The sequence below is a fragment of the Balearica regulorum genome, chromosome 1 (genome assembly GCF_011004875.1).
Source record: "Balearica regulorum gibbericeps isolate bBalReg1 chromosome 1, bBalReg1.pri, whole genome shotgun sequence".
In the NCBI taxonomy this organism is placed as follows: Eukaryota; Metazoa; Chordata; class Aves; order Gruiformes; family Gruidae; genus Balearica; species Balearica regulorum.
In genome coordinates this window covers 131038017-131063184 of record NC_046184.1, presented here as the reverse complement: position 1 = coordinate 131063184, position 25168 = coordinate 131038017, and the positions used below count along the sequence as shown (strand labels likewise).

At 39.8% G+C, this 25168-nt stretch overlaps 1 long non-coding RNA gene across 2 annotated transcripts in view; it reads right to left on the bottom strand.

Moving 5' to 3' along the window:
* Positions 1-25168, bottom strand: part of LOC142605105 (uncharacterized) — a 140360-nt gene that overhangs the window by 40642 nt on the left and 74550 nt on the right. For both annotated transcript variants that reach the window (XR_012838870.1, XR_012838869.1), the window contains exon 3: positions 4-77. This is a non-coding gene — a long non-coding RNA (uncharacterized LOC142605105). The remainder of the gene's footprint in view (positions 1-3; positions 78-25168) is intronic.

Below are 25168 nucleotides of genomic sequence, written 5' to 3'. Positions count from 1 at the left end.
GACCCAATTAGGTATTCCATGTAGAAAAGACTTCAGCCTGCAGTGCTGTGAAGCTGGGATCCCCTTTGAGCAATAAGCTGTTTTAAAATAAAAATACATGCACGAAAATCCATAATATTAAAAGGAATCCAAATCTAAAATTCTTTTTAAAATTAAGCATGTGTTTAAAATTGTGCCACTTTTACATAACATTTAGGGCTTAAAAAATAAAATAGTCATACAATAAAAAGTAAGTTTATGACACTGTTGTGACATAACATCTGTCTTTTAGTTTATTCAGAGTAACCACAAATGATTTCTTTGTCTGGGAATGTCTTATTTCTATCAGTATAATTATTATTTTATGCATCACTTACATGCATGTGCAACAGCAGTTCCCAAACTCTGATCATTTTACTCATTTCTACTACAATGCAGAGATAAGTGATTAGCTACTAATTTATCTGATTAAAGTAGGCAGCAAGAATATTTCACTAAGGAAAGAAGTGCGAAAGATATGTTGCTAATAAAAAAAGTGGGTGCCATGAATGAATTGCAGTAATTTTAATATTTTACATTAGTCAGATGAGATAAAGAAGTTACTGAGTACTTTTCCAGCTGCTCACTCTGACACCATACTGATAGGTAAGCTGCTCAAGACTTACGTATGAGAGACTTAATACAGCTAATAATAAATTATAATGAAATCTGAACAAGGATATGTGTAAAATGACTGTGTCCACACAACAGTTCTTACTGCAGGAGGAAAGGCTTGAGTCAGCAGGAGGCTAGAGAGCTATTGTAATGAAATGCAAACGAGCTTTTCAACTTGAGGGACATGAGAGAACCGGGGTTCTAACTCCCAGTGAAAGCCAGCAGGCAGAGCATATAACCCACCCGGCCCTGTACAAAGTCATATGGTAAGGGAGATGCAAGCCCTCTCCCAGAACCATGCCTGGACCGGAACAATGTGCAGAAAACATATTTATTATAGCTTTAGGCAGCATTATCTCCAGGGCTTCAAGCCTCAACTGCAGGGTAGGATAGATAGCTTTCCTATTAAAAATGGCAGGGTAGGGCTGGAAGTTGAAGCTGAAGAGATTTTATTTAATGAAACTTTACTGGGTCTTACACTTCACTGGTATATTAAGACCTAAAAGCACTTTAACTAAAACCTTGGACTACTGTAGAATTCAAAATACAGACCTTCTGTTCCAGCTCAAGCAAATGAATGATACAGCAGTCTATCACTGTTGAGAAATACTGTTTTCTGGGTGCCTGAATACAGCCCTTGGGGTGACTAATTCTCTTTACCTCAGTTTGAAAATCCCAGCTTCAACAGACGCATGTCTGCTGGTATTTTAGCTGGGGTCAGGAGTGCACTTTTGAAGAGACTCTCCTGCGCATTCCCCTTTACTTCGTTTTGCTTTTCACTGCAGGGCAATCTCAGAGCGCACTGACTGCATTCGTTTGGGATGAAAATAAACTGGGGGGCACTGTGTGTGTTCCATCTGCTCATGGGCATTCATTCAGCGGGACAGAAGTATATCTCTAAGAAGGTGATAGCATGGATCTTGGGTCTCCTGCATTCTCTGCTTACCTCTGCAGGATGATCCCCACCTGCTAATTTAGACATACAGCATCGGACATACACTACTTGTGTCAACCTGTACATCGCAACTGGTAAGTTGCAAAAATGAACTTTTGAGCTAGGAATTGCTTTAACTGAAATGAACATTTAAACAAATGGGTGTTCAAAGAATTTCCAATATTACCCCTCTGCACAGCTTTACAGCCATGTAACAGGGACAAGGAATATAAAAGTAACTATGGGACATATCACCAGACTATATGAGCATATTGTACCCATAAAATGCTCCTGATCGTTATCGTAAGCACTAGTCCCTGCATACTAGGTATGTCATTCTTGTCAAGTTTTCTGTAGCATCATGACAGAGGTTACAGTTTCAGGAGGGATGTGGGTTGGAGGTGAATTTGTTTCACACACATTCAGATATTTCCATAGATTCTCCCATACAGAAGAGACAAAAGGACAGGCAACTTTGCAGGAAAAATCATTCAGTGTTAAACATTCTTTTCTAAAATTAAGTATATTCTTTCAAACAGTATTTTAGTCTTCCTTAAAAGAAGGCTAGAAAAATGAATAATAAATACAAATATTTATTTCTTAATTAATGAAATATTGGAGCACTGACTCAATTTCTTCCTTTTTTTTTTTTTTTGTTCTTTCTTGATTTTCCATTTCAGTGAAAATCTGTATGATGCTCAGAACCAACAAAGAGACACACATCTGTTGAATATTGATGATTAATATTGAAGCTGTGGTATCTAATTACAATGCATTTTTCATGGTACCATCACAGATTACCATGGCTGATTCTTGGTCAGTCACGACCTACTTAATTAGCAGGAACTTAACTATTCTATTTTTTTGACTTTTCATGTATTGTATAAGGTACGCCTTTCAGCTCTTATGATCAAACATACTCCTTCCCCAAAATATAGCATTAAAGCCAAGTTATATTGATCAAATCACAAGCGGGCAGCTTTTTGCAATGCTGCACAAATGTAAAAATGAAAGCAGTATTCACAAACTGAATGTGTTACAGCATATGAAAAAACTGACTCACTCCTCTAAAAGCAAAACACAATGTATCTGAGGAACTTCACCATGAAAAGCTTCAGTCCTGAATAATTTTAAGAGTATTTTTAGATATTAGTGTGGGTGTGGGGGAAAAGCCCTCATTGCTTTAAAGTCTGCCTTTTGTTTAAGCCACCACTTCAAAAGATGATGTTATGCAATAAGAACCGAGAAAGGAAAAGAGTCTAAAACCAAGTGATTCAACCCAGTTATAGTAACAGAATTTCACACAGTCTGTACAAGGTTCTGCCTTAGAAAACTTTAGAAATATTTAGGTATATAGTTTAATAGATCATTGAGGTTTATGTTCATATTAGATGAAAATATCAATATAAATCTTTCTTTCCAAATAGATTTACACCAAATTATTCTCTCTTTATGAGGAAGTCTCAACCCATATGCTGTTATTACTCTGTCTTAAATACCACGTCCTGAAATACAGGAATCTTGAACAGATGTTCTCACTACCTGCTTTAGATTAACTGCAGTCCTTTGTGTCATGCAGTAGGCCCTATATCAAAGAAAAATTCCACTTGTGTCCAGGGAAGGGTCTGGGCTGGTACCTGTGAGGTAGGATACTATCTACAAAAGAGGAATAATACAGCAGACACTTATTCAACAAACCTCAAAGACAGAGACAATTTCTAAGGGAGAAAATACTGTTTACTTGCAGTGCTGCTCGCACTCCTTAGCCCTCTGCTTAAGACTGCCAAAACACTTACACATACTATGTAGCATCAATAGGACTTTCCAAACCAATGTCTTGTTTCTGAGGACAGCCATTAGCAGATACTGGGTGGGAGTGGAAGGACAGAGAAGGCACAAAATCATGCTTCCCTCTCATATGCCCTCCTCACTTCTGGCAGTTTAGGGGCCACCAAACTAGGAGGTTACATCCACGTCATTGTGTTTAATAGGTTGTCAGCCACCTTTGTCCCTTTGTCTTGAACTGCTTTTTAACCCAGTTACATTTTCTGCACTGACAAACTCAGGCTTCAGTTTACAGATTAATGCTTGGTGTGGTTTATTTTAAACAGCTCTCACTGGGTATACCCTAGGTCTAGACTCATGAGAAGCAGTTATGGGAGAAAGGAGAAGAAGAAGGACAGGAATGAAGGAGAACAAATCACTGTCTCAAGGGCCTTCAAATCACGGAGGCTTTCTGATCATATTGGAAAACTTGTCCAATTTTCTCTGCATGTATTTACCTGGATACCAAATATTATACATCAACATCTGTGTTATTTAAAGTCTGTGTAAAGCAAGGCTTAAATTGTTTGTCCTGGCTCGCAGTTGGAGCCTCTATCACAATACATCATCCCCAAAACAAGACCCGTATCTCTCAGGAAGGGGTGACTTTGCATATCTGAAAAAGAAGTATGGCAAGAAACAGAAAATCCACAATAAACTAGAGATTATTGGGGAAAGATACTCCACTGGGAGCTTAGGGCTACTCACTAAACATGGCAAACAGGCTACAAGTCTCCAAATGTATTCCAGTGGAGCCTGCATAACCTGGTGTCACTGGCTGAGTGGAAGGTTTTATGTCTTCTCATGTACCAAGCCAGAATTCTTCACAGGGAAATCTCAGTGCACTGCAGATACCATCAACGCACAAGAAGGTGATCTCTTAGGACAGCAGAACCTTAAAAATGAGAAAAATAAAGCTTTTGAGTTTTGTTTTTCTTCTGTAAATCTGGCCTGGGAAAGTTCAGTGCCTGTCTTTTAGTTCCATTCCTCTGAATAACATCATCACAGTAGAGATGACAAAAATGGCAGGGTGGCATGCAGGTAGGTTGGTCACACTAGTTCACATCCTAAAGAAATAGCAATGGCCTTTTCTTCAGCAATTTATGTACAGAAAGATCAGTTCAGTGGCTGGCACGTTTCTACTAAAGTCCAGAGTGCCTCCCCAAGAGAATATTTCACCTTTAAGGGTAAGACTGACGCCAAGTTCAAAATTAAACATCGAAATACTTTAAGTAATAGCAACAACATATATATTTAGACTTGTGTTCCAAAGGCAATAGGGTAATTATTTATCTATAAAGTTCTAGGGTCGGATCTTTTTTTGCCAGGAATACCAGGAGTTGCGGAAAGATGCCCAAGCATTCTACTGTTATCAGCTCACCACCTCTATTCACCTGTCAGGTGCTGCACCATATTTAGCAACTGCTGTCATCGCCACGACGACGTTTGTCATTGATTTGCCATTTTTGCGTATTCCTGAATACCCTGCAGCTGCTTCTCTGAAAGAGTGAGTCATCCAAAACTGTTAAATCTGGAAGCCAGTCTCAGTTTGGCTCTCAGCAAAATCAACATGTATGACGAACCATCAACACTTGTGTGGAGGAGTTCAACGGACTTGCAGTTAGACCCTAAGGCACTGCGGGGAGGCAAGGAGCAGAACAGCCGCACACTTTGCACAGCATGGGAGCTCAATAACTCCCCTGTAATCTCCTGGGGGCTAACCCGGAGGGCCAGTCGTCACCATGTCATGAGCTGTAATTCAGCAGTGGTGAGGGATTCATCCCTTAAAAAATAGGCTTGAGGGGCAAGAAGCATCCTGTTGCCCCACTCACTAGCAAACTTGATGTGACCAATGCTCAGGCTATGCAGATGTCGCCATTCTGCTGTATCCAGCCATGTATTATTATAGTTATATTACACCAGAATCAAACCCAAATTTAAGATCAAATCTCACTAAACTAGGACAAAACACTAAGCAGGTATGAACATTACATACTTAAAATATATTAAATATATATTATAGATATATATTTTTATATATATAAAATTACATGATTGTGCGTATGAAGCTTCTCTCTAAGGAAGGTGTCTTCAGATCAATAAGCATATTAAGAATCATTTACATTCATTTATAGTTGATCAATTTTTATACCATTGAGAAAATATAAAATTTACTTCAGCTGGACATAAATTGCTCCCATTTGGGATCCTCTTAAACTCCGACAGAAAACAAATTGATATCTGGCTGCAGGAATTCTTTCAAACAGCAATAGCAAATAAACAATAGCAATACATTTAGTTATACCCATATGAGAATGAAATAGCAAAGTTATATGCTGACATTTCCTCAACCGTTTGCTGTAATTGATGCATTTTTAAGACTGCCAGTGATTATCTTCTATTGATTGGTGTTCAGTGGCTTCACCTACAAGGATCTTCTCAGAGGCTATTTGAATTTTGCCTGAGGAGCTCCCAGGAGGTAGTTTTACTTGGTTTTAAACTTTTCCCTCCTGTAGAAAATCTGATTTGCATAGTAGATACTCTTTCAAGTGGGAAATGTCATTGTCCTATTATTACTTTATATATTTCAGGTTTATAACTGAACTACTGAGCGACGTTAGAATATTTGGTATGTTTGAAGCTATTCCAATTCTTTGCTTCATAAACTTCTGAAAATAATAAAATCTTTTTTTCATGGAGCAGCTCCTAAACGTGACCACGAGGTAAAATACCAAAATCAAACCTTCAGGCTGTTTGTTTAAGCAGTAGGGGAGTGGTCACAAAGTAAAAACAAGAAGTCTCAAGAGTAAATTCATCAGTGGCAATACTTTTTTTATATTATTATTTTCTGCATATTTTAAAGAAAATTTTGTAATACTTAGAATGTACATTTCAGGCTACCCACTGGACACCACACCTTTCTTTCTCCCTCACAGCCTTCATCTCCTCTCCTCCCCACTCACAATTCGGATTTCAAAATTATTTTGTCATCTAGGCCTTGTACAGGAATGAGGGTAGGCAGCCAAAGATAAGCTCAACTACATTTATGCATTCAAATCTGCATTTTACAGGAACTTCTGCTCTTTTGGCATTGTTATTGTTCCTCTGTTCCTAATCTTCCTAAAATATTCCTTAGAGTCTTTATGCTGCCTGGCACTGGTCAGGCCTGACACATGTCCCCTTGGGGTCTGGAAGTGGTCAGAGGACACAGGTTCTCTCCTGTGAGAATCTTGTTGCAGAACTGGGGAATATAATTCACCAAAGTCTTGAAAAACTAGAAGTGTCAAACTTGGGAAGTTGAGTGGTGATTCCATTACTTGAAAGAGGCAAGGCTGAGAGTTTCATTTTATTGAATTTACTTATCTACAGCCCTGCAGTTCTTAAGAGCTTGGAAAAGCTGTGCGTTATCGTTTATGCAGAGGCTGTTCTCTGCCAGAATTTGAATTATTCAAGGTGATTTCAAATCATATGCACACACAGATTCTCACACGATGGAGGAAATAATGCATGTGACCAAACAAGGACCTTAAACAGTGAAATGATGCTTCAGAGCAAATGTGAACTTTTGTGTACATGTTAAATCAACCAGCTCTTTCTAAAGCCAGAGAAACATTAAATCAGAAATCTGTTGTTTATAATCATAAAAATAATTCTGCATCAGACAGATGGTCCTGCTTGAATGATGAAAAAACAATAATTTAGAGATAATGTATTAGAAGAAAATGCCAAAATTCATCACACAAACTATTCTGCACAGGGAATATGACCGGTTAGTTACACTTTCAAAGCAATTGTTTCCTGTAAGTTTTACGAGCATCTTGAATTATTTAAGCCACCAATTGCTGGCATAACTTTTCATAATACATCATCCACTAAGAAATAAACAATGGCCTACAGCATCCCCTACACAGAAGTTTACATCATGGACAAAACTTGAGTTTATCTGTCTTCCCACTGATGTAAAATAGACAGCATTTATCCCTTGCCAAGCATATAGCTTGGTCAACACCTCTCCTCTCACACCTTGAAAACATGCATTTCCCATTCTTACTACCTCAAGTCACACTGTGAGAAGTTGTAAATCGCATCATAAACCTCACTGATCATGAGGGTGATACAGCTGTAGTAATACAAAAGTTGAAAATACACTTTCTGCTGATACTGGTGCTGAGTGTAGTACTTTCTTAGGCTAGGAAATCCCATGCAGTTTCAAGGGATCTGATGCTGCAGGTACTGCAGACCTGTCAAGCCCGACTGCCACTGATAACCTCCCTGCGGGGCTGCAGGTCCCTGCATTCAAAGGCCACTCCTTCTGGAAATGCCAATAACCAAGTTTACATGCCACACTGCGGTGCCACGTGACTACATTTAGGCTGCCTTGGAAGCTGAAATTGGCATTGCATCATCAGCACAGAGCCCCTCTCAGGTTAATTTAATCTGCTGATGTCATAAAATCATAGAATGGTTTGGGTTGGAAGAGACCTTAAAGATCATCTAGTTCCAGGGACACTCTCCAATAGACCAGGTTGCCCAAAGCACCATCCAACATGGCCTTGAACACTTCCAGGGATGGGGCATCCACAACCTCTCTGGGCAACCTGTTCCAGTGCCTCACCACCCTCACAGTGAAGAATTTCTTCCTAATATTTAATTTAAATGTACGCTCTTTTAGTTTAAACCCATTACCCCTCGTCCTATCACTCCATGCCCTTGTAAACAGTCCCTCTCCAGCTTTCAAAGTGCAATGTCATTGCACTGCTTTTGATAGCTCAGCAACTCCATTTCAGTCCAGTGTGTTTACCTCTAAGCACCATCCAGTTGTGCCATCACTCCACAAAGACACAAACTGTGACAAACCTAACACATCCCTACAAACATTTCACTAGGGACATGCAGCACTCAGCAGATATAATGCCACAGACTGCTAAGAAAATACACAAAAAAGGGTGAGCCCCTGTTTTGGCATTTTTCAATGGCAAGACCACCAGAAATGCAAGGCAGAGCCTGACAGGGAGAGAAAAATGTCTAGAGTCTTTACTGACCACCCTAGAAAGAGAGATATCCTGCCTTGAAGATGTCCTGATGGGTGGTGGCTCTTGGTTGGATTTGTTCAGGCAAAATAATGATAAACTGATATTGAGATCCTTGGAAAACAGCAGTTTAAACGGGTAAACATCAGGCTGAAAACAAAACCCGGTGGAAGTGAATAGGTAGGAAGTGAAAGAGCAACCACTGGACATATGGAAGAAAAGCACTGACATTAGTTTCTATATTGCTTGCATTTGCACTGGAAAACGTCTCCCAACACTTTGAAGAAAAGACGGCACAGGCACTGTCCAGGCCCAGCAGTGGGAGTCTGGCAGGTCAGCAGCACCACAATCTTTCTGAGCACACATCGGCCGGGAAAGCTGCACAGTCTTCACCTCGTTTGGAGACACCCCTCAACACCTCTCCCCAAAGCTGGTCAAATATTGGACGATGATTTTTTGGTGGTGGGGAGAGAGGTTTTGCAGTTTTTATTTGGTTGGTTTGGTTTTCTAAGCAAGTGTTTGGCCAACCTCTGAGTTCATCTCACTTGAAGAATTTAACTTCCTTCCCTGTAACATGAGTAGCCCCAAGGCATTTACCTTTGTTTATTAAGGAACATGGTAAAAACCTCATGGTATCTACATATTTACTTGTGGGAGAGCTCTGTCAATTGCACATGTCAGGGCATCATGGGCACCACGGTCTCCCAGCAGCCCAGGACCATCAGGGGCTCCCCATGTTGTGGGCAGCAGGGCAGGGCCTGGCAGCCAGGAGCAGGGCAGCTGGGGGGCATCGGGGCAGCCCCAGCCACGGGCATCAGGCATCTCTCTGGTGACAGGAACCAGCTGAGGCTGGGCTGGGATGTGGACCCACAGGTGGGCCTGGCTCGGTGGGGCCCGTGGCCAGGCAGGGCTGTGGAGAGCTGGACACCAGCCCTGCTGCGGCGTCGCTGGGGCAGGGGCTGATGGCCCTGAGGGCTGACATGGGGTCCTGGGCAGTGGGCAGGGTGAGGGGAGCCCCAGGAGGGCTGGGCAGGGGTGGGCAAGCCTTGTGGTGCCCTCAGGGCCCTGACAGCATGGGAGATTATTTATGTAGCTTTAGGCCAAGGATTAGATAGTAAAGCATAATCTGGCTTTCTCCACAGTTGAGCATTTGCTGCTTTGATGCTAAGCAATGTGAAGCAGTATCTCCAAACAAGATTTGTTGGTGAACATTCAGGCTGTTTTGAAGAGTGCTGGTACTGACTAAGGCTGATTTAATGTTTTCTCTTTTGCACAGACTTCCTTTCTAACTACTGCGGTGATGACAAGGCCAGCTCTGGGCATGAGCATAGTGTTTCTAGTGTCTCATGTATCTGAGGCAGCAGGTTGCTACAGCCAGCAAAACATATTGCTTTGTAGGCTGGCTGTTGAGTCTGAGGAAGATATGCGTAGGAAAGCAGCTATTGCTGGGGAAGGGTGGGCGGGAAGGCAGAGGACATCTTCTTAAGAGCAGGACTCCTAAGACTGCCAGGAATATCCTTTCCCTGACAGCATGGCAGCAAAGCCCAGCTTGCCAGGGCTTTTCCTCTTTGCTCCCGAACCAACATCAGAGAATCATGGAATCAGAGAATGGTTTGGGTTGGAAGGGACCTTTGAAGATCATCTAGTCCAACCTTCCAGTCATGGGCAGGGACATCTTTCACTAGATCAGGTTGCTCAGAGCCCCATCCAACCTGGCCTTGAACACTTCCAGTAATGGGTCCCTGTAGGTAGCAGGTGCTGGCTAGCACAGAATCAGTTCTGGCTCTGGCTTGGTCTCTTCAGGACTGCAAAGTTTACTTTTTAACTCAGTTTCCTGGTGAAGTGTGAAGGTGTTGGAATTGCTGCAGACTTAAGTTCTCCTACAGATTATTAAAATACGCACCGTAGTAAGTAGCACAATGTGACAGCAGTGGATCTACAGAGAAAAACAGATGTTTCTGAGGACCTGATGCCTAGGCTATATTTGTTTGGGGATTTTATTTCAAACTAACTATAGGCTGGTATCAGGGACTGAACGCTCATTTGTGGCTGACATGCATTAAGCGTGTTCCTGGAGCCCAACTTTTAGTGAATTTTTATCTGTAGGGAACCCAGTCTGTGTACTGTAACATAGCACAGTAATATGAATCAGTGCGCAGTAAGTGGGAATGTGCTTCAAAAGGCCACTCTTGATCCAGAGAAAAATGCTAATGGAGATGCACCCCTAAAGGTAATCCATTAGCATTGTCTATTTTTTTCACAGGCAAAAAAACCCAACAAAATTACAGTAGTAGACCAAAGAGAAAATTTTCTGACAACCTCCTCGTGTCCTTATTCAGTTCTAGCCCAAACCCTCCTATCTCAATCATGATATTGCACTGCATAGGTGCACTTGGCTAGGGGAGGGACTAAAGTCTGAGGATTATTTATACCCAAGCTGGTAATTTGCAAGATGCTATTCTCCCCAAACAAGGCCAACTCAATATTGGTCACCCAAATGAATTTTGCTGAGAAAATGCTCTCCAAGATAAAAGTAATTTCTAGTCATTTGGTTTTCACCTGGAGAAAAAAGGGAGATTTAAACCATGAAAATATCTTCTGAAAACCCATATTAAGCAACTGCATTCTGCTAGCCTAAATGCTTCCTGCAGTAGGGTAATGTTACTTTTTTCTTGATCAGTAGTTTGTAAAAACTCTCTCTTAGCTTGAACTCCAAGTACTGGAGTGCTGCTAAACCTCTGAGAGTTTTTACCCTGTAGGATTTTGTTGCACAGTACAAAGACAAAACAGTACTATTCTTGCTTATAAGAAGGCGGCATTTAACTGAAACTGTCAAAATCCACTTTTTCAGATAAATGGCTCTATTTTACTGTGAATATGAAAAGGGTAAAACTCAATATTCTGCATTTATTGTTATCTTTTTTTATTTATATATGTGAAACCTGTTGAGATTACTTGTTTTTCAGTGGCAGTGTAAACTTAGCAATCACTTTCGTCTGAATTTCAGTCTGGTATTACTCTTCCATTACCTTCCCATGCCCCGTGTAAAATGAATTAATAGTGAAGTAAGAGGCAGAGTAAAGTGAGAATTCTTAAACTGCCTTAACCATAATGAGAAACGAAAACGATTTGCTATGCCAAGTGGAACTAGACAATCGCATAAATTGTTCTGCATCTTAGCAGTTAAGGAAAAAAGTGTCAAAAATAGAGTTGAAAGAGTATTTTTAAAGAATTTTAAAGTTTTTTAATGTTTGGAATTAATACATTCCCTGGTATATTTATGTACTCACTGTGGTAGGGAGAAAATTAAACCAAAAAGCTCAGTCATAAATTTATGCAATGAAGAGCATTAGAAAGAAACTGCATGTCAAATATTTCGTAGACATTAAAAAATGCTATTTTTATCCTAAGTAGAGGACAGCTGCAGCTTTCCTCAGAGAAATGATATCTTGAAGTATATTATGCTATGGTTAAAATGTGTTTTCAATGAACAGTTTTGCTTTTTATCGCATTGAATTTGTACCTTTGTACTGTTTGTAGTGTCTATATAGTAATATATTTTCCTCGACTTGTTATAATGTAGTGTTTGAATCACTTGAATATACAATATTGAAATCTCAAGTAGTATGAGATTTTCACAATGTTTACAGCTTGAATATAATAATCATTTCCTAGTTTGTAGTCCATTATTAAGAAGTCCAAATGTGGAGCAGGTTGGCTCCACCACAACACAGAAAATCCAACTGAGAATTCTGAAGCAGCTACTGAGTTTGGACTTTCATAGAAGAAGAAAGAAGTAAATAGAGAGGAAAATCAAAGAAACACTGATGTCTTAAGGAGCTTTAATGCTAATTTTGCATTCATTTTTCAGCAAGATTCCTACTGCGTCTTGTACATATCCTCTATCCTCATGTCCTTTGAAATCATATTCATAAGCATGTAATCTAATACGGTAATGGTGTCAAGCAAGGGAGGCAGTGTCTCCTCATGTGCAGTAAATTAGTTTACATGCATCTCAAAGGGGGAAGATAATCTCCCCTTCCTCACTGAAATTTTTTTTCTGGTGTTAAAAGTTCAGGAAGTCTAGCCAACTTTTGAAACTAGCTGAACTCCATTCAACTCACTCTCCTTCTCAACCTTCTAGCAACTTAACATGTTTTTCTTTTAAGCCTGATGGAATTTCAGAGCATTCAGGGTTGAGCATTTTTTTTCCTAAAGTAAATGAAACTGTAAAGCTCTGGGCACATTCTGTCAGACAGGTGTGTCACCTTGTGATTCTTCCAAACACTAGAGCTATAGAATAATATAGATCAATACCAGTACAGAAATCAGAAGTGGAGGAGGACAGCATTTTTTTCAGTTTGGTTTGTGTTGTTACACTCATTTTATATTAAAGCCACCAATTAGAAACAAAGCAAGTGGCTATTTTAAGAACCTCTTCTGATTCCTAAAGATGATTTTTCCACAAACAAACAAAAAGTTTTCCACAGATAAGTATCCAACTTTTTATATACTTTTGCCGAACTACAACATAGCAGTGCACCATGATAGTCTTCCACAGACCTCTTTCCTACCGATATCTAACAGGAAGCTTCACAGACACATAGTTTCACAACAATGTGCAACTACTTGCACAAAATTAGGCAGCTGTTAATTAATGTGGGATTGCCTTTATCCCAGAAGGTTACCAGGAATTTCCTGACAGGATGAACTCAAGGCGAAACTTCTGCAGCACAGAAAAGCAACTGAAATAACTGAGATCATCAAGAAAGAAACACGCTGATTGAGACTGCTTGTGTTGCAAGAGAGACAAACTTATTTTGTTTCCTGCTGAAACAGAAGATTACCATCATATAGCAAAAAACACAAACCTGCCTTGACAATCTGCCTTACTTCTCTTCATTGTAACCTGCTGCACATTATCATTTGTAAATTAAAATGACCTGAACCAAAGAGGCCCTAAATGCAGGCATCCTCCTAAACACTTTTATCAGAGGACAGGAGATTAGAAGTTAAGATAGTTCCAGCAATGTAGGTTTTCACTCAGATACTCAGAACAAATTTTTAATCCACTCCCACTTTTCCTAGAGAGACATAGGTTATTGCATGTAAGAGCTTTTCCCCTGATACTTATGCATGTTAAGTAACAAACCAGCATTCCCCATCCAAAATTTTGCATGGTGGTGCACAAACACATAAGAGTCTACAAGCCTTATCGAAAAGACACAGAAGGGTTTTTTCAGAGGAATCCTTCAAAAGGATATTCAGAACTAACCAGAACTTGTGTCTTTTCAAAGTCCTTGGCCAAAAGAGATAGTTTCCATGTATTTTACACAGATATGAAAACAAAAGGGACTTTTAGTGTGAGAAGAGAGTCCGCTGAGAGGAAGGGACAGGTTGTTCTCAGTAGACCTGAATATGAACAAACGTGCAGGCAAGCTTTGAACCTTACCTCGTAATTGGTGTTGATACAAGAAGAGTGACTGTGTGCAAGAAAGGAAGATGATGCCCTGTCCCTGAGGCATGCACTTCAAACCTGATTGAGAGAAATTTTTCCCTTGGTACAATCATTTCTACTTTAGTGAAACTCCAGCATAACGAGCATTTTATATGCACTGCAGGGGGACTGGAATACTAATTTCTAAATGGAAAATGATAAACAACTTCCTATATTTAGGCTTGTGGCTGTGAAATGGAAGACAGGCATGGCTGGAACTCCAAATAGCAAATGCCTCTGCAGAGATGAAGATCTTCAATATCCAGTAAAGACATAAGTTCTTTATGACAAATAAATCCCAAACAACAAATTTTTCTGGTCCTGGAACATTCATTCACAGAAAGAACTTTTAAAAGTCATCACTTTAGATTTTGCTTTTGGATATTTAAAAAAGTATTACATCCCAAAGGCAGAACATATTTGAATAATAAACCCCTTAATATAACAATATGATTATGTATAAATATTTGCCTATCACAACAGTGTGCTTGAACTATTGCATCTTTAAAATTATATTAGCTATCCACATGTCAAACTTGAAGTGAGATTAATATAAACAAGTCTCTCACTAATTTCCCTTCCTGCATTGGGAAAACGAGCCATCAACAAATTTCAGAAGGTATGAGGGTTAATTTGGATAAGCAGCCAAAGTGTTGGTGTTTGCCTGATTTATCTCTTGAGTCTGAACCATAAGCCTCATAAGCCTGAAACTTTGCTTAATTTAGTTTTCCTGTTTTCTTAGCTCACACAGAAATGAATGAGAGTTCATGCCATCCTCATGCCCCAGGCAGGGGACGTACAGGCCTTGCAAGACTGGATTTTTTGTCTAAGATATTTTTATCAGCAGAAGATGTCCCTTTTCTATCATGCCAGTGTACAGGACAGAAAATCCTATTTTTAAGGAGCCTTTTTTTATTTTTGCAATGTTGCTACCATGAATGACATCTCTTCTGCATGCCTATTTTGAAAGCTGCAATCTAGAGATGCACAAGGAAGATGAACTGCTAACCTCATCTTGGGAATGTTTTACAATGGCTGTTCCCCATTGTCTCAAAAAGTTAATCTCACACACCTCAGGTTATGATAAACTTAAGTTTCTCCTCCTTCTCTCAAACAACATAGGGATTCTGACCATGAGACATGTGGGTAATTTTGTCATGAGCATGCTGCACTTGTTGTCGTCTAGTTTGAGGGGTCACAAGAGGAGTGGGGAGGGCACAGCAGAAACTCATCCCTTCAGCTTGGGGAGGGAAATGATGACTTTTAAGTCCGGTCCTGAGAGGAAGAAGAAGGGAGACCCTCCTTCTGGGACACGTGCTAAAGGAAGGGATGACAGCAACAGCAGGAAGCAGCGTAAGCAAAACGATGGAGGCAAAATTCACAGGAGAGCGGACTGCAGCACAGCACACTAGGCACAACTGACAACATCCGGCTCAGGGGCTGGCTGTAGCTTCAGGCTGTGGTTTAACCAGACTCGCCTGAACCACCCTCAGTGTTCCTGCAATAAGGATAACTTTTCTCCATGTTTTTTTCCCACAGACATTCAAGACTCTTTCCATTATAATGTGCAAATATGATCCTTGTAGACAGTGAACAGTTTTGAACTGAAATACACTAATAAAGTCACCACTGACAACTTAGACACCCAAGTTTTATCGGCTGCAGTAAAAAGAAATCTGTCCACCTAAGTCTGTAGGGGTTTATGTTAGTGCCAAAAGAGGTTGGAAACTTACAGTCTATTAGAGAAAACAGGATTGTTTTCAAGATACTACTTTTTCCTCAGAAGGAGCTCTTCACCATACAGCCACATCCACTGGTGAAGGACAACTGGGAAGCAGTTACTTCTGGTCGATTACCTGAATTCTATATAAATGATAACAGTTCCTCACTGAAAGAGCTTTATATCTGTCATTCACTTCTGCACTGGTAGCACTCTGCACCCTCACCTTTGCTCTAGGCTTGGTAACTTGTCTGAATATGATGCAAAATGTATTTGACAGAAACCACATCTTTTATTTAAAACCAATAGCAGTTCATCCACTTCATGCTCACAGATACACGGATTATTAGCGCCTAAGTGACAGAGTAAATAAAATTATCCTGTAAAATTCAGTCTTAAATGAATGGTAATTATTCAAAACATCCCAAGGCACTTTGTAGGCAATGAGCAAAAAAGGAAAATATCCTTGCTTCTTGATGCATATAGAAATTCCAGTATCTTGCCTTACAACAAATAAACTAACCAACCAACCAGAGAGCAAGTCTGTTGAAAGGCACAAATCCCTTTGCTTTCCTATCAAGTTGACAGTAAGTCTTAAATGAGGAAGGTTCATCTTTTTTTGAGAGGAACTTAGCATTTTCCTACCTGTTATAAGCTATCACATGAACGAACATACACTTTTCATCTTCATTATGAATTACGTAGAAAGACAAGACAGATTGCACATATGTCCTTCCTGAAGATTATATTTACAAGAATTTGTTCATGGCTTAAGCCATTTCTCTCCTATGCCTTCAGCTAAATAGTCCTGTTGTCTCTTCATTCCTTTTGCAAATTAGACTGTCACTAGGTCATGCCTTGCTGTTTAGTTATTTTTAGCCTTCTCATTACACCTGGAAATGTTTGCAGTTAAAGTGCTGCCATCTGGAGTTGTTAATGGCATGCTGGTGGAAGTGTAATCACTGCATGACTTTGTTCCGCACTTCCCCAGGGTGCTGAAAAATGTGATACGCATTTAATTTATGTTAGTTTGTGCTTACAGCTGCTCATCATCAAATGTGATAATATATACAATTTGGTGCTCTCCTACAATATCTTGCCATCAAAAATTACCTTTGACGTATCAACAGTTGCTACCATCACCAAAATACACCTGTAGACACTAAAAATAGCTGTAAGTGAAACCTGTTGTTTATTTTTTCTAGGAATTATAAATTTAGGAACCTTTGAAATCAAGATGCAATTATATTCATCTTAGTAGGAGGTTCCTGTCTTGTTTGTATTGCCACTAAGAATTATTTTGGGATTCCAATTTATCTCTGTTTTTCACTCACTTTAAGCTGCAGAAAGAAGATTTTAGCTGCATTATCTGATTTGTCGCTGCTATGCGATAGCAGAGAATGAAATATTATTGTCTTAGCTGTAGCAATTTTTAAAGCAGGAGCCTAAATTCTGCCTTCCAGCCAGGGGCTGTTTAGGCTTTGCAATGGAAACTGTAACGTAGGTGCTTTGCTGTTTGTGTTTCATTTGTTATTGTTTTGGGGGTTTTTTAACCACAGTTTGACCAGGGAACAATCAAAATCATGCTTGTATTCAAAACAAATGGAGCCTTTCTTCCATTTAAACAAGTTATTCTAACTCAAAGGAGACCTGGGCTCCTGACTGGGGGGGGGGGGGGGGGGGGGAAGTCTGAATTACAGAAGAGGAAACAAGAGCTTCAATATGCATGTAACTACATAATTCCTAGAAGAAGAAACAACAGCATGTAGCCTGCTGTACAGAAGACTCATACTTTAAGGTGCTGAGCAACATTATCAGTCACAGCTGCCGTCATTGCTCAGATGTATTCTGCCTAAGTTTCTCAGAGGGGGCAAAATTGCAGTATATTTCCTAAACCAACTTTTAGTATCTCTCAAATCCCCCGTTAAAAAACATGATGATAGTTCAAAAGAGGTACCCCTCGGCTATATTCTCCATATTTGCTCAAATACTTTAATGATTTGTTTCGAGGTCTGTGTTCCTTACATATTCTTTTTTGGTCTCAAATTGCTTGCTATATATTTAAGCAAAAAAGAAAATACTCTTGTAGAAACAGAAAAAAATTACTTTTCTGGAGCAAAGATTGCTTTATTCAGACTGGTGGGAGGAAAAAGGCTACTCTGCAGATGTGATAAACCATTAAGATGAAGGTGGAAATCAAGTGTTAATATTGTAGCAACAGATAAACAATGGAACTGATATTTATATTAGAGGATATATGAGGAGAATGCTGGTGTGTGGAGAGACCCACTATATTTGGTTCAGTATTTACATACCCTAGGGAAACAAAATAGAAGAGAAACTGGGAGGTTCTTCCCATTACTAGAGTAGCAAGTTCTAAAGTAATGGAACTTCTTTTTTCCACATTTGCAAAACACACACCCATAATTCTACTATCTTTGGACTGCAGCTGCTGTGCTTTGCACTCCAGCCTTAGCCAAAAGAAAAGAAATTAAATGCTTCTTTCTGGGAAAAAGGCAGGTACACCATCTTAACAGGATACGATAGGATAAGAAGGTTGCGTTATGAGACTGGTGGCAAACTTTGGCTTTATAATTTCAATATGAAAAATTCCACTTTGTTTATACTGTATTCTGAGGTTTGTATTCTTAAAGGAGAGAAACATATCATTTACTTTCTGGGCATGATTTTGGGCCAGCTGTAAAATTTGTCATAGATGAATAGTCAGTGGGATTATTCTCCAGTACAATCATATTGTTCAGATGATCACGTGGGCAGTGTGACCACTATGATTTTATTCAGGATCCTCAACTGGATGGGGTTTTTTTAACCTAAGTGCAAGAATACAGTGTGATACCTTGATTTCCTACTATCATTGCTTCAAAAAACAGGGAAAAGTTTTTATATGCCAGGTGGAACCAATGACCTTGTGAGAACTATTTACTAATATAATAAGCCATCTGAGGATAGAATATTTATAATAATTGGGAACTTAATTAGATATCTGGCAGTGCTTAAGCAACTAATTTAAAAAAAAAAAAAAGCCAGATTGACTAGGGTCACCTCTCCAATGAAATGAGACAAATAGTGGCAATGTTTTCTTTAATAAGTATTCAAAACTACAGTCTTTAAGGATCATTTAGCTTTTTAAAAGAATGTTTTGACAGAAAAGGATTTCCTTTTGGGATAATTTACAACAAAATTTCAACTATGGTTGAATCCTAAAGAATTCCTTTAGTTAGGAATGTCTCAGAAAATAAACTGCCTAAAAGAAAAAGCTAAAAAAGTCAGAAATACTTTCGAAGCTTCCTCTACAAACTCAAGTCAATGGGAACACAGCCACATGTACATCAGTGTGTAGCACATCCAGGAGACGGAAATGCCGTTGAACCTTTGGATCACAACAGGCTGGGAATAAACAGGTCATTCTCTTTCTCCAGCGATGCCATGGAAAGACTAATATATCATCTCATATATCTCAGGGTACTGGGCGCAGGAGCCCAGGCGCTGCTGGGGGGCTGCAGGGTGGCCCCTGTGAGGGGGGACCAGGGGCTGCCCCGTGCCAGGCACAGCCGGCTCCAGCAGACCCACTGCAGCCACCATGGCACAGCACCTTGAGGAAAAAGTATTTAAGAAAGGGCAAAATGCCACACAGCAGTGTGAGGAGTGAGGAGAAACAGAGAAACAGCCCTGCAGACAACAAGGCTATAGACTGACCACAACCCCCATTCCCCAGCCCCCTGCACTGCTCCAGGTAGGGAGAGGAGTCAGGAATGAAGGAGTGAAACTGAAAAGGGCGGGGAGCGGGCAGGTCTTAAGTTTTGTGTTTGTTTCTCACTACCCAAATCTATTTTAATTGCCAGTAAATCAAATCCATTTTCCTCAAGTCAAGTCTGTTTTGACCGTGACGGTAACTGGTAAGTGATCTCCCTGTCTTTATGTCCACCCATGAGTTTTTTCATCTAATTTTCTCCCCCCATCCTGTTGAGCAGGGGGAAGGAGGGGGGGAGGGAGGAAGGAAGGAGGGAGCAGCTGGGTGGGCGTCCGGCAGCTGGCGGAGGCGTTGTAACCCACCAGACTCAGAGTGGAGGAACCAAAGAACACCTCTTGCTACCACCTCCCAGCTTCCATCCTATCACACCACAGGAATGTCCTACCCTGCTAATGCAGGTCGAGAGAACAGCAAAGCAGCATAAGCCATTCCTACGGCTGGACACCTCAGAGGAAAGAAAATTGCTCTTTATTATCAAGAAGCAGCTGCTTTTTAGTTCTGCACCATGAGTACTACTGATGAGATGAACTTTTTGAAACCACACAGAGATCAGTACAGCAGGAGGTTAAAATTCAATGCCTGTTTTAACAAAGTTAGTGGAATACAGAAAAACTATTGTAATATAATAGAAGCAGCTTTTTCTACAAATAACTATAATTTGAAATTCTATAAAGCACCAAATGGGGAAGATGAAGTCTTCTACTTGTAGATATGTAAGCTAACCTTAGTAAACAGACAAAAGGGTACAGTTTAATTTGGGTCGAAAATGTGTGTACGTGCTACTACTGCATAGTAGTAAATTAAAAATAATAATACTTCAAAAACCTTTCTAACCCACAATCCCTTTGAATTACTTTACATACGTTGGGGTAGCCCTAAGCTTTAACAGCAGAAAGCACATCCAAATTGGTTGAAACATAAACAGAAACTGTACAAGGTCAGCAAGGCAAGGTGGAAGGGAGATCTCTCTTAATTACTGGGAAAGAAAGTACATTTTCTTAAAGAGAGGTTCAGTTTTTATCTAGGTTATTTTATCCCAGTCCTTTCACCCTTCTTCACTGGAAACTGTGTATTTATTTCCCTTTGTCAGTTTGTCTAGTTCAATTTCCTCTTGAAACAATTTCTATTTATTGCTGATGCGATTATTTGAACACAAATGCTCCACTTCAGTGGCCTGTCTACTAGTTTCCAAGTCTACTTGTCAGCCTCACAGAATGTGACCTCACGCTTTTGAAGCAACCAGTTTTAAACCACAGAGAGGTATCCATCTATAGCATTCCTCCAGTATATTTCATCCCACTGTGAGATGCCCTCTTCGCCTCAATTTATCTATGCTGTCTTCATATATATATATATACTACGGCCTGTAGCTAGGTCTGTCTAATCTGTCTTCATAACTCATATCCTCACAGTCCTAAGCACTTACACAGTTCTTCACTGCAGCCTCTTCAATCTTGACAGCAGGTTTTGCAATATGGGAAAGGAATTGCTCGCAGCATTTAGAAGCTGGGTGAACCTCAAATTACATAATGATAGGTTTTATCATAAACTAGAGACTCATTGGAAATAGTTTGAATGACTCTTCTTTTTACGTATTCTTACAGAATTTAATAAAGATAAAACTCTTAGAGTTCAGTTGATAGTATCTTTTGAACTTTTAAAGGAAAGTAAGGAAATTAAAATTATTGCAGACAACAATTTCTTCAGTAAGCACCATCAACTTTTCAAGTGGATTTGAGTCTATGTGGCATAAATTTGGGAATTTATACCAAAAGTCTTGCAAAATATACACGTATTCAATGTCAGTATGAAACTTTTAGAAAATGGGTTCATTTAGATTTCCAAGGATAGTAATACCAGTTTTTCCACACAATTATAACCATTGTAGTATTTCATACAAGCATATACTTGTAAGGACAGCCCTGGAAAAAGTTCCTTTTTTGTTTGTGAGGATTAAACAGCACTGAAAGTTTCACTTTGCATCTGAATAGGCAGCAAAGCACTGAATTGGTAATGATACAGCATTCACCGCGTGGGGTGATCCAGTGAGGCAGAATTCCAGACCCAGGGGCTGACTACTCTAAAGGAATCCACTTGCTTCGAAGTCATTAAAAGAAACACCTGCTCTACCAGATTGGTCTTGGAAGATTTCTGGAGACTGGGAAGTCTGAGCTGTGGTGTCCTGGTTTCGGCTGAGATGATATAGCTAATTTTCTTCCTGGCAGCCGGTATAGTGCTGTGGTTTGGATTTAGGATGAGAATAATGTTGGTAACACACTGATGGTTTAGTTATTGCCAAGCAGAGGACGAGAAGGTGGGGCGTGCCCGAGAAGCTGGGAGGGGACAGAGCCAGGACAGCTGACCCAAACTGACCAAAGGGATATTCCATACCATACTCCAGGTAGGACCATTCTCCCCGGCTCTGGTGTAGACCACATTCCATATGACGTCATGCTCAGTATATAACCGAGGGCAGGCTGGGAGACAGTTCAGCTTGAGAACTAGCTGAGCATCGGCACTGATTGGTGAGCAATTGTGCTGTGCATCACTTGTTTTGTATATTCTTTTATCATTATTATTGTTGTTGTTGTTATTGTCTTCCTTTCCTGTCCTATTAAACTGGTTCATCTCAACCCACAAGTTTTACCTTTTTTTCTTTCTTTTCAATTCTCTCCCCCATCCCACTCAGGGGGGAGTGAGTGAACGGCTGTGTGGGTGTTTTAGCTGCCAGATGGGTTAAACCACGACATGCAGGTAAAGTGAAGACATTTTATCTTGCATTCTTCAACTAGTAGTTCATTTGCATTGACAGAATCACATCTCATAATTGTCTGGGCTAGAAACATATAGGACCAGATGAAAAATTATAATTTTTATTTCAAATATTTTCCAGGTAAATTTTTCCACTTTGTACTCAAACTGTCTTCCCTATGGAGGTAATTTTGGAACATAAACTGTCATTCATGGTACATCCAGAACATATTGTGCCTTTATATGAAAAATCTTTCCTCCTCTAAATGGAAACATGGAGTCAGCCATCAATCCACCACATCCCAGTTCTACAGCAATTCTATTCAGTGAAGGTCTGAGAGTGCCTATGCTTGTACAAGATAAGTCACTGTCAACTGGAATTTTCTTAATATTCTTGCAGTGACCTGAACAGATGCTTTTCCCTAGGAGGTGAAGGGACACATTGCAGACATTTCTTTCATTTAATTCCAAATGTGCCATCCGTACATTGTCTCTGACAACATGCAAAAGGTGACAGACACTGAAATACTCAAATTAAATAGCAGGCTGCAACTTTTTTTTCCTGTATATTTTTCCAGGCATACAGTGCATTCAGGATCAAGAACTCCCACTTTTCACCTGTACTGAAAAGATAATCTTTTCATGGATTCTGGGCCACACTGGATGACTGGGATAAGATCATACATCTGCAAGGATCCTACACTTCCCCAACTCTTGTAATAAAACCTAAATTTTGGGCAGTGGTAGGCTTTAGCTCAGAAGACCACCATGGGCAGCATCAGAAGGTCTAACATGACTTTATGAAATACCTTCCCAACTTGGCACTGTTATCCAGTCTGATTAAAAAATCCTTTTTTTTTTTTAATATGTGATATGATTATATTGTGCTCACTGCCTCAACACCACTGGTGTCTTTAATCGTTTTATGAACTCAAGACTTAATGTTCAGAACATCCTAAGCCTATGCTGCAGCTGGTTAGCACAATGGTTAGCACAAGCTGGTTAGCACAAATTCCTCCCCTTCTTGGCAGCAGCATTGACCAGACAAACCAAGACCTAAGCCACAAATACTTAGGCACTGTACCTGCTTTACGCATTTTATCTTTTATGGAACATCAAGTATGACATGATTTTGTAAACTAACAAATCTGCTGACCACAAGTGCTCCAAAGGAAGCATTTATGAAGACTATAGCAAAGATGCTCTAACAGTCTACCCCAAGCAGTGGTGTAGCTTTGTTGTGCTGGAAACATCCTCTCTAGACTAATCCTCCAATAATTTCTCCATTGAGATGCATCCACATGATTCTGAGCAAGTCATTAACGTTCAAGAAAAGGTGATTTACAGTAGCCTAGGTCCTTATCTGTAAGACATAATCATCCTACTGCAAATAAGAAGGATCCCAAATCCCTTCTTACCTTCTGTCGAATCACAGGCTTAGGGAATTCACCCAGGTCAGATCTCTATATTTTAAAAATCTTTTTGGCAAAAGCCACTTTTCGAGGAAACAGACTATGTGCAAGCTACCATACTTGGCCAGGAATTGTTAGGTTTCTCCAGAGCTATAAGTCCCCACTGTGTCCCTGAAAGCCAAATGTACAGAGTTATTCAGTCCTGACATTTCAGTTCTATTACCACACCAAGATGAGACTGTCCCATCCTTAGTCTCACCAAGTAAGTGCTTCTGCTCAGGTGGAAAAAGCTTCAGCACGATCCCCTTGTAATACTTGTAGCCACTGTAATACTTTCAACCATTTTTGCACAAACCATTACACACACGTAGAGACAAAAAAGTGCACAATCACCTGTCAAAATTTGTGTGCAGGAAAATAATTCAGAATGCCAAACAAATCAGCCCAAAACTGCATTTCTCACGTCACAAAAATATTTTGGGGTTAAAAATATGTTTCATCCTCCTTTGGCACTTTGGAGCCTGAGATAGAAAAAAGACTAGGAATTTCTGCATAACGCAGACTGCCAAGCAAGTTTATAAAAGCACATCATTAAAATAAAATATTTTTAATATTTAATCATATTTCATCACTACTGAAGTTATTCTTTTATAGAAAGTCCCAGAAGAAAGGGATCTGAACTGATTCTTTGACAGGGTTCCCAGCAAAGATGAAAGCATAACCAGAAAGAGATTAGTTAGCGAAAAATAATCAGAAATGGAAAGAAATGGAATGAGGAAGATTTTGAACCTCGGTTGCACGCACAAAACTGATGTTACCTGAGGTGCCGCTGGACAGCCCAACATATCACAGAAATCTTACATCTGTTTCAGACAGTGGGCTATTATTCCTACAGAACACAACGCTGCCTTGTCTGTGCTTCGGAGGCTTCTGGATGTTAGTTTCAGTGACAGTGAAATTGCATGTAATCTCTTCTGATTACACCAAAATTGCTAGGATTTGCAAAGAACATATTTGAATTCGTAGATCCAAAAAGTAAATCAAGCTTATAATTTAGGCACCATAACTTTTGTAGATCTGACATCAGACCATTCTGACTGAAAGGTTTAGGGAGGCTACTTTCGGATACATCAATAAAAGACAGTTTCCCAAGGACCAGTGATATTTATGTGGAGGAAGAAATTCGGTTCTGCCTGCTTAGATAGGAATGTTCGCTTTATCTGCAAATGTGACATTTTCTACTATACATCTTGAAATAAAGATTGTTCCCTTATGCTAATGCTATTCACCAGTGTCAGATTTCGATAGCCATAACGCGTTGTATGAAAGTAATTAAGCAAGGGACCCTATGCACTTCAGTCACAGCTCTGTTGAACTACACCAGCACAGCACAGCGATAATTTCCCAACCGTTCAGAAAGAGACCTAAATACTTATCTACCATAATCATGAAGAGGGAAGTAGATACTGAAGAGATTATGGTGGCAAATTTACTACTTGCATTTTTAAAATAATGCTATTTTTCAATGCTGAATTGTCACCTGAGAAAATGGAGAACTGCCTTGCTTGCTTTCTGTGTAGGGTCTCCTTCTACAA